The 11,236-nt window shown below is 27.6% G+C and overlaps 1 long non-coding RNA gene across 1 annotated transcript; it reads right to left on the bottom strand.

Moving 5' to 3' along the window:
- Positions 1 to 1,402: 1,402 nt before the first annotated feature.
- Positions 1,403 to 4,844, bottom strand: LOC136090093 (uncharacterized). Its single transcript, XR_010643156.1, has 5 exons — positions 4,585 to 4,844; positions 2,790 to 3,860; positions 2,148 to 2,306; positions 1,780 to 1,842; positions 1,403 to 1,694 (listed from the first exon to the last, which is right to left on the bottom strand). It is a non-coding gene; the product is annotated as an uncharacterized LOC136090093 (long non-coding RNA).
- Positions 4,845 to 11,236: the final 6,392 nt, after the last annotated feature.

The raw sequence follows: 11,236 nt of genomic DNA, 5'->3' as shown, positions 1-11,236 counted from the left end.
TTAAGTTGCGGTATATTTGATAAAACCATAAAATGTATAATACTTGATATTTGCGGTAACAAATAGAATTAGCCACATCAATAATTATTTTTAGTTTACTTGCATATTTTGATCTGCTGATACGCATTTGTGACTTAGTTTTTTATGATTATTTGCAAGTTAAACAAAGACTGTGAAATTAGGGCTTATAATGCTTTTAACATTTGGTTTTTGATACCTTAATTTAAAATGAGACGTGGTAAGCGTTTAACAAATGAAGAATTAGCAGCAATCAAAGAATGCAAAGATATAGGCTTATCTAATCGGGAAATTGCAAAGAAAATAAAAAGATCTCCAAAAGTGGTTAATAATTACTTCAAGATGGGCGTCAAATATGGAGCTTACAAAGAAAGTGGTGGCTAACGTAAAACTGATAATTGTCCTAAACCAGTTATTGTACGTCGTGCTGCTGCTCAGCATATGACTGCATTTCAAATTCTTGCTGATTTACAATTACCTGTATCTGTTCAACATGTGTGATAAATCTTACATGAAGATCCAAACGCAGTTTGCAAAAAGCGTAAACCAAAACCAAAACTTACTGCTCTTCATAAAAAAGTTAGATTACAGTTTGCAAAAGAACACATATCTTGGCAGAAAGAGTGGCATCAAGTTCTCTTAAGTGATGAAAAAAAGTACAACCTAGATGGTCCTGATAGCTATCAATATTACTGGCACGATCTTCGAAAATAGAAAGAAACTCGGATGAGTCTAATTAGTATTAAAAAAATGACAAATTTTTTTAAAAGCTGTTAAAACTAAAAAAGTTTGATCTGGAAACTTGTATCAGAGAAGGTTTTTTTTTTTATAATTTATTTCGTCATTTTCATAATAAGTTATTTACAAAATATTTTGAGTTAAGATATGACCGGAGCAGGCAGAAGACATAAGTCTTATCATCTAGCCCCATTGTATCGTTTACACTATCATAAATCTATCATAAAAATTTACAATATTGATAAAATAATATAAATACTTTTAAATAAACATTTTACATTTTTTTATTCATAAAAAAAAAAATTTTTACGTACATAAGAATATATATGTATAAAAAAAAAGGAAATAACCCAGTAGGCACAGCGACGTGACAAAAACGTGAATTTCACGTTGTTTTGGCACGTGACAATTAGGTGACTTTTTGGTCCCCATGAAATGACCAATTCACGTGATTTATGGACGTGTTTTTCACGTTACTTTTGGCACGTGATATTTAGGTGACTTTTTGGTCCCCATAAACTGTCAAAAAGACTGTCAAAAAGACGTGCTTTAACGTTAATTTTGGCACGTAATATTTAAGCAATAATTATGCTTTATAATTACAATTATAAGTGTTTGGATTCGTGTAAAGAAAAAAAACTCATCGTCGAGGAAATATTTAATACGTATTAAAATACATGGTTTTATTAGTCAGTATATTAGTTCTTGACATAAAAATTTTTAATTTGTAATAAAAGCTGCACTTTTGTTAAAATATCCTCCTTATATCCAATAAGTAATAAGTACGAAGTCGTAGATCTGCAACCTACGAAGAGCACGCTTCAAACTTATATATCTATTCTCCCATAAAAGCACGCTTCAAACAAAATCTAACGAATCAGTCGATATTTTCTTCTATAAGAGCACGCATCAAACTTTATCTAATGAATCAGATTTAGCTGAAAAGAAACGAATAAAATCTTAAATAATAATATGATTATTTAATAATTATCTTAAATCACAAACTTTTAAAACATATCTTACTTTGAGAGTTGCTAACTACTTTTGGCAACAAGATTTTCTAGTGTGTTATTTGTTTTCTTTTATCTAAATTATTAAATAATTTTAAGAAAACAATACTACATACAGTGTAAAAAAATAAAAGTCATTTGCCTTCTAATTTTATACTCTGATTGCTAAAAAAGTAAATAAGTATTTAATAAAAAAAGATGTAACAAAAAAGTCGACAGATGATTAAAAAAAAAGAAGTATTTAATAAAAAATACAAGTTCAAAAAAATATTTTTTATCTATATATATCTATATCTAATATCTATCTATAGATTTATCTATATCTATATCTATATAAAGTTAATAACTGATGGGCGTGATTAGAAAAAGACTTGTACTCACCTTATGTGATAACACCTTTGTACTATGTGATAACATGATAATTTGTTTTCTTTGTTTTCCATCTTCTTATATTTGCATCTGTTTCTGCATTAACTTGTTCATACATTAACTCACTAGATGCAAAGGTGACAGCCCACAAATTTGCTTTAAATGAATAATCTACAAAGTTTTGAACAGCATTAAATGTAATTTTAGAGTGCACACAAAATTATAGTGGGGATTTTATATCATGATTTTCCTTATCCATGGTCAGATTTTCACCTTGAGGCTACTTTTGCTGTGGAAACATTCACCACGGCTAAGGAGCCTCATCTACCCCTAATTATATATAATATATTAAGTATAAAACTAAAAATATGTATAATAAAGTATTGTCAAATTAGGTCACCAATAAATACAGAGTGCTAAAAATTCAACTCAGAATCAAGTTGCATTCTCCAACACGATATGAATTAAATCAAATTCTTACTACAGAGTGCGATCACAAAAGAAGACAAAAAGAGGGAAAAGTGAAATTTCTCAAACTTTAAAAGTTAAAAGGTTATTGGGTCTTACTACAGTATGATATTCCTAGGCAATAACATAACAATACCATTGGGTCTTCCTAAAATTATATACAATAGGGTAGAAAAAAAAGTATACCTTGTAGTAGGGTTTGATCTTTTGCGTGTTGCAATATGAGAATTATCTGCCATAACGTTACAGAATTTTGAACTAAGCTTTATAATATATTTATTAAACCTAAATTGATAAAACTTAGTTATAAGTTAATATGTTTGGATAAAATATTATATGTTACATTTTATTTTAGTCAAAAATGCATTGCGACGTTATAAGATATCTTACGCCCTACTTTTTAAATTAATTATTATAAAATTACAATGCAAAATAATTACATTATTATAAAAGTAAAATAAAAAGTAATTACAATAAGAAATATATAAACTACATATTTCATGTAATCATTATATTTAAAATATCCGGAAAAAATTTACGGAAAATATCCGGAAAAAATTCAGAATATTTTCCCCCTTATTTTTCCCTTAATTTTGCATTCAGCCAAGTTGTTTCTCAATATTTTAAAAACTTTTCTTAATTATTGTATGAATGATGACTAAAACAACATAAAAAAAAATAGATGAATAATATATACTTGTTATATGTTGTAATATAAGTTGTATGTATGGAACTTGTAATATAAGTTGTATGTATGGAAAACTTTTCGGATATTTGGAAAAAGATAAATTTTAGAAAAATATCTGGTATTCCGGGAATATCCCAAATAAGATAATCCCTGAAACTAAATTATAAAAAAATAGTAAATAAAGAATATCTTTCCAAGTTTCTAATCACAGGTTTTTATTATGAATAAAAAAAGTTCCAAAATACACAATATTTTGGCAACGTAACATTCACGTTTTAATCAAGTAAAATTGTCACCTGGACAAGGTCACCTAAAATATACATGATTGAAACATGAAGAAGGAAACGGGGTAAGAGCAGGCATCAAACTTTATCTAAAGAGTAAGTCAATATTTTCTCCAATAATAGCTCACAACACCAAATTTAGCTCAAAAAAAACAAATAAAAACTTTAATAATAATATGAATATTAAATAATTATCTTAAATCACAAATTTTTAACACAAATCTTACAAGGTGAGTCACCAACTGTTTTGGCAACAAGATTTTCTGGTGTTGCTATTTCTTTGATCTAAATCATTAAACAATTTTTAAAAAAGCAATGCTATACTTGAGAGAAACTTGCTTTACATATTGAAAGGTCGTCAACATTGAAAGATAAGTATAATGCAGTTTCAAATACAATAGCATCATAATTATCTTTTTGTGGGGAAAACATCGAACAAATCCGCGTTAATAACCTGTTTTATATTGTACATAATAACAATAGTAATAAAAGTCATATAATATATATAATAATAATTTCATATAACTCGAATATATATATATTAATCATATAATATTCAAATAATATAAAAAAAGGAAATAAATAAGTATTAACCCTTTTTAACAAGTAAAGCACGAGATCAAGATGTCATATATTATAAAAAGAAAAAGTATTTAATAATAATATATACATATATTAATAATAAATAACATAACACATTTATTTATTGATATTATCTTGGATAAATTCTTTAACCTTGTTGATAAAAACCAAATAAAGAAAGAAAATCTATTTTGGGTTTTTATCTAAACGACTCTTGAGTAATAATGTATGCAGAAGTTCTAGAGACATTATTATTGCTCAAGAATCAAGAATAAGTTCTGCTAGAACTTATAATTTGTCCATGTAGCTTACTTAAGTTAATATTAAATTCGTTATAACATAACTTATTTCGTACTAAATTAAGTAAGCAAAATGGACAAATTCGCCAGTCTAAAATATTATATCATAAAGTAGAAAAAAAGCATACCTTGTATTTGAGTTTAACCTTATTAGTGTGGCAAATAGGAACGGCAAATAGGGTACTAATTTATTTAACTTAATTTGATATAATTTAGATATTAGATATTACAACTTAAAATATATTGTTCTTTTTAAATTTTTCTGTTTTAAATGCATTGCGTTAAAAGATATTATATAGACCAATTTTTTTTTTTAATTATGATAATAATACAATAAAAATTAATTATATTATCATAGAAGTAAATAATTATAACTAATATAATGAATACAAAAACTATACTATAAAAAAATAATTAATATAATAAAAAATATTATTTCACATTTTTTATGCTAGTTTTTTTTGAGAATAAAAAAAGTTCCGAAAGACGAGATATTTTGGCACGTAACTTTCACGTGACTTTCACGTAAAATAGTAACCTGGACGAAGTCACCTAAAATACACGTGATTGAAACGTGAATAAAACGTTGCGTGCCTACTGGGAAATACAAATTTAGATAACTAAGCAAAAAAAAAATGTTTTGCTTTTAAAGCTATACGAAAGAAAATTTAAGAATTAAAAAAGAAGATATTAAAAATAAAGTAGAATTTGAGATATGTCATAATCAAGTAACTGTTTTTTAAAAATAACTTTGAAAGTTTGAAGTGAAATTATAGTTTTACTTCCAATTGGAAGGAAAGAGTTCCACAAATGTGGCCCTCGGTATGTTATTGAGAAAATTAGACTGTTTTAATAAGGTTTTTGGTACCTGATAGTTATGCAATGAATGCTTTGTTTGATATTTATGATTTATAATGACAAAAAGGTCGTCAAAAATATTTGGCAGCATACAATATTTAAATCTAAACATGAATAAAAGAATACTGTAAATATTTAATTGATAAACATTAGGCACTCCTAGCTTTCTAAGCAGTGGATTGGCACTGGTGTATTTATTAGCAATTAATATAAGGCGGGTTGCTTGTTTTTGTTTATTTAAGATACGCTTTAATTTTGATGGATAAATGCTGGCCCACGCAATATTGCAATAACTGATATAGCTATGGATAAATAAAAAGTAGATAAGTTTTAAGCAGTTTTTATCCAACATATGTCTTGTCTTGTACATAATTCCAAAACTCTTTGAAATTTTATTTTCTATTAAATTAATGTGGTCTTTCTAACTTATTTGTTCGTCAAGTAAAACGCCTAAAAATTTAATGCAGAATGTCCGTTGTAAATTAGTTTTTTCTATTGAAATACTTGGGAGTTTTAGGGGCAAAGTTTCAAATTTGGAGGATTTAGAAAAAAGAATATATTTTCTTTTAGTTTTATTTAGAAATAGTTTGTTTGCTTTTCATTGAGGTTGTCAAGCTCACGATTCATAGTGATAAAGATTGACTCTATGTTTGAGTGGGTATAAAAAACCTGAATGTCGTCAGCAAAAAGATTGAAATTTAACACACTAGAAGATAAGTAAATATCGTTTATATACATAATAAATAGTAAAGGCCTTAGAAGCATGAAGTGAAATACCTACAAAAACTATACAACATCTTGTAACTAGTATGTCAAGTCGCATTATCAAGTCATAAAAATTTCAGGAAGCAATACTAAATATTAAATGAGCGTAAAAGCAAAATATTTTCTGTATTTTCATGTTTATAACATAAATAAGGCTAATTCTATTTTATCCACAAATTGAATACTTTTAATTTTCCTTCCAGTTGTGATTAATTAAAGCATACTAATTTATAAAATTTTAGTTGTAGGAAAAGATGATAAGAAATATAATTAGAGATAAAATATATTTAGAGATAACTACCTATTAAAAATTTTTTTTTTTTTGATAAGTATTTTAATAAAGAATTGTTCTATTTTTATAAAAAAAATTTGCTTTTTACATCATATGAACGTATTTTGTCGCAAAATTTTGTAGGAAGACCTAAATATTAAATACAAATAATTCTCTTTTGATTGAGAGAAAAAATTATTTTGGAAGAAAAACAATGATAATAATGTTTTTGAAATGGACAAAACAAATCTAAGTAAAAAATTTAATAATAAAATTGCCGAACTGGAAAATAGAAGCGTAAGAATAAGCATTGGCAAGGAAGGAGGCGTGAACCTCTACTTAAATGCTCTCCCGCGGTGCTCCGTGATAAGACCGTAAGGACTTCTTGGAGCACCTAAATAACCTAAAAAAAAAAAAAAAAAAAACTAAGTATAGAACGAGCAAAATTTGGTATATAGTAAAAAATTATTCCATTTTGTTTTGAATATTTAATTAATTATAGAACAAAACTTGTTAAAAAAATAGTTATCTAAATTTTAAGTAAAATATATTCTGAATGGGAATATTTGATACGTTTCTGAATTTTTAAAGGTTTTTTTTCATTAGTTGCGTCATCATTATATTTAGCTCATTTATACAGCAAAAAATAAAACGTAAAGAAAACAATTAAAAAAAAATTACTAAGATAACAAAGTGTAAAATTAAATAATGAAACATTCATAGCAGGGGGCAATAACTTAGGTAAATCGTAGGCTAGGAGAATATAAAATTCACCTACTTCTATTGATTAAATTGTTACAATAAACATTTTTTATAACGACCAATGGTAATAAAAATAAGATTTATAATCATTTTTTTTTTACAGATTTTACTAGTTTGCATAATGTATATCAGATAAACTTAGTTCTTAGATTAATAAGGGACACAAGAAATCCTCCAGAATAAATTTAAAATTATATGCAAAGTACATGAAAACAAAATAATCTTGAAAATAAGTAGATTTTTATAATAGTTCATAAGTGCCGAATTGAATTAAATTCGAAAATAAAATACTTTAAGAACCTAGCAAACTTGGAAATGAATCTAAAAAATTCTTGAGATAAATCGGAATCAAACTTTTTCCAATTATTGATACCTCTTTTACCATTAACAGCTTAACGCAAATTTATCTGTTTAAAGTGTTAAAGTAATAAGTTAAAAATGCCAAATAGCTGCATTATTTACTTCTTTAGGTTTCGGGTCTTTATCAAACAAAGCAAGGTAATACTGTTATTAAATTAAGTCATACATTTAATAGTTAATGATTTTTTATTAGTGTTTATAGATAATCCTTATTTCATTAATAAATTATCTCCCGAAGTGTTTGACGCAGCTTCTAAATCTTTTTTAAAAAGTAAGGTATCATAATAATAATATTGGTTGTTATGAAAAATTAAAAAATATTTTTAAACTTTTTTTAAAGTGTTTTAGGACTAAATAGAAATTGCAAAAGTTATCCCAATTTGCAAAAAATGCTTTTACTGTTCAGTAACTATCCTCCTTGTAAGGGTCTGCGTCTCGGAATCGTTTTCTCGAAATGAACCGGGAAAAGCGTAATGAGACAAAAAATTTCCCGGAAAAAAATAACGAGACAAAGGAAACGATTATACCAGAATAAAGTTATAAATCGGGACATAAATTTTTTCTTGGAATTTAAAAACTGTGTCCCAGATAAATACAAAACGTTACGAGACAGATCAATTATATTAACTAGATATCTAACTCGCGCTTTCGCAGTGAAGAAAATTTATTGCCAACCAAGTATGTTTTGCCAGCCAGAAATGACGCAATCATAAAAACAAAGCTAAACAAAGACTTTTTAATTGCCCAGTTTAAATAAAGCGGGTTTAAAAATTTTAAAAACTTGCTTCACTTTTTCTTCCGGAATTTTTTTGAAGTTAGACGTCGAGTTAATATATATCATTGAGACATAGATATTTATACCTATCTGTCTCAATAATATATATTAATGCCATAACCATGCCATAACGATTCGAGACGTGACAAAACAAGACATGCCACAATGATTCGAGACAAACGAGACATTCCGAACTCGTGGATTAAGGATCAACAAGTTAATTCCTTGATTATTAATGGGCAGTTGGGCAGATTTGGTTGCATTTGGCTGCCAAGACAACTTGGCAGTATGGCTGATGTACAGTATCGGACAAAACATGGTGGACAAACTTAAATTTAGAACAAAAGTTGATCAATAACTAAAAAAAACTAGTAAAACAATTAAACATATTATTTTTTAAATAGTTTAATATGTTCTCAACAAAATTTAAAATGTTTTAGTTATACTAAGAATCAAAAAAAAAATTTATAACACATTTTTCTCAACAAACTACATTTTTCCTTGGACAAAACAAGGTGGACAAATCAAAGCGACGCTTTATTTATAAGATTTCATTGTCTTTATTCAATTTACCATATTCTTTTGTTTTCACTTTTATCATAACATTAATCTAAAATAATAAAATAGATTTTGGAACATCTGACCAATTATTTTTTCAATTTAACTAAAAATAGATTTAACTCGTGATATATGGCGTATATTGCAACTTAAAATGGCTTACGACAAATTAGGAAGTGTTTTACCTGAAAATGTTATTAAAGATTTGAAAAGCGGAAAACGTCAAGCTGAAATTTGTAGAAAATATAATATACCTTAATTGACTGTAAACAAAACTGTCAAATCATTTGGATCTTGCTATAAAACAAACCATCGGGGCGGACGAAGCTATAAAACAAACCATCGGGGCGGACCTCTAAGAAAAACATCACAAAGACTAGATCGAATAATTATTAAAAAGCTTTAAAAAGATCCATTTTTGTTATTCACAAAATTAACCGAAAAACTTGAACTACAAATCTCTAATCGCATTGTGCGACAAAGAGTTAACGAAGCAAAGTTGTTTTCTCGAATGCCTGACAAGAAACCACTAACTTCTTTTAAAAATAGAAAGCTAAGACTTGCGTTTGCCAAAGCACACCAAAATTGGACTGCAGACCAGTGGAAAAACAAACTTTTTAGTGATGAATCAAAATATAACCTTTTTGGAAGCGACGGTCAGAAGCGAGTCAGGAGACCAAAGAACACCAGATTCAATACTAAATATACCAAGAAGAGTGTTAAGCATGGAACGTCTGCTATGGTTTGTGGATGTTTCTCATCACTAGGAACTAGTTCTATTCACAAAATTAATGGTATTGTAGACCGTTTTGTCTACAAAGATATAATGGAGGATAATGTTTTCACATGCTGAATAGGAGATGCCTCTAAAATGGATTTTTTTTAACATTTTAAAACAATGGTTCAAGGACAAGAATATCACAATAATGAAGTGACCTGCACAAAGCCCAGACTGAATCTCATAAAAAATATCTAGGAAATAATTGGCAAAAAGATTGAGCGTACAAATGTGAAGACTAGTGAGGAACTATTTGAACAAGTCGAGAAGGCCTGGCGAGAGATTGATATGAGAATTGTTGACTCATTAATTGAGTCTATGCCTCAAAGAATGAAAGCAGTAATTAAAAGTCGAGGAGGTCTAACCAAATATTAAATTAATTTTTTGAAGTTTTTCGAAAAATAATAAGTTAAGTTTTAAAATTATTTGAATTTTCAGTCGATTTTTTGAATGTCCACCTTGTTTTGTCCAAAGAAAAATGTAGTTTGTTAGGGAAAATGTGTTATAAAACTTTTTTAGTGATTTTTAGTATGATTCAAAAGTTTTTAATTTTGCTAACAACATAATAAACTATATAAAAAATAATATGTTCAATTGTTTTACTAGTTTTTTTTAGTTTATGATCAACTTTTGTTCTAAATTTGAGTTTGTCCACCATGTTTTGTCCGATACTGTATGTCTGGCAGAATATATTTGTTGTTAAAAAAATGCAAATCATTCACAACAAAAACAATAACAATTACAAAAGTTTTTCAATAACCAAAAAGTTTAAACTTATGTATTATAACTCTTTTTATTAATTTGTAAAATTTAATGCTAAAAGCATTAAAGTGTCTTTCTTGGACCATCTGTGCACTAAAGCAGGTAAAATTTTTTGATATTTTTTGATAATACAAGAAAAACAGAGACATCAAATAATATAAGAATTTTGAACGTTATGCATATCTTAATAAAAAAAAAATAATTTTGTTAAATTAGTGAATTACTAAATTAGTATAGTAAAGTTGAACTATCGCTAGTTAAATTGTCCTAACTTTTTAAGGCCCGCATTACATAGTTTCATTTTTCGGGAAATGGCAAGGCTATACCAGTACTCTCTGGGCACGTCAACATATAGCTCCTGGGTTTTAATTTATTCTTTAAATTTTTAGTGAGACTTTTACATCCGGCGCTGTCTGAGTATAGTCATAGACAAATTGTCAATCAGTCTGCAAGATGCAACGAAGCAAAGGTCATATCTGGAAATTTTATGAGGAGCAAAAAACAGACTAAGCCCATGATGACCGTGATATAAGCCAGGCCAATGGTTGGTGCAAACTTTGTGGCAATATTTACAAGGTCAATGATGGTAACACATCTGGCATACGTAAGCACCTACTTCGTGCCCATCCTCGTGAGTTCAAAGAGCTGGAGAAAAAAAAAGCCGTCCACAGGAGAGATTCTGATATCGCCTTGGACGAACCTGAAAATATCTATAATGAAGATGAGACTAATGAGCCACAAAGAGGTGAGTTAAAAGTGTAAAATGAAGTTGCTTGTAGCAACTTTATTTTAAAAAGATATTGTAATAATTTTTTTCAAACTCTTTATTGAAATAAACGTTTCTGTGTATTGTCTTTTTATTCCCTAAAGAAAAAACCTCTTTTTTATGAC

Source organism: Hydra vulgaris, chromosome 13 (genome assembly GCF_038396675.1).
Source record: "Hydra vulgaris chromosome 13, alternate assembly HydraT2T_AEP".
NCBI lineage: Eukaryota > Metazoa > Cnidaria > Hydrozoa > Anthoathecata > Hydridae > Hydra > Hydra vulgaris.
The sequence above is the reverse complement of the archived record's forward strand: the minus strand, read 5'-3'. Positions and strand labels throughout refer to the sequence as shown.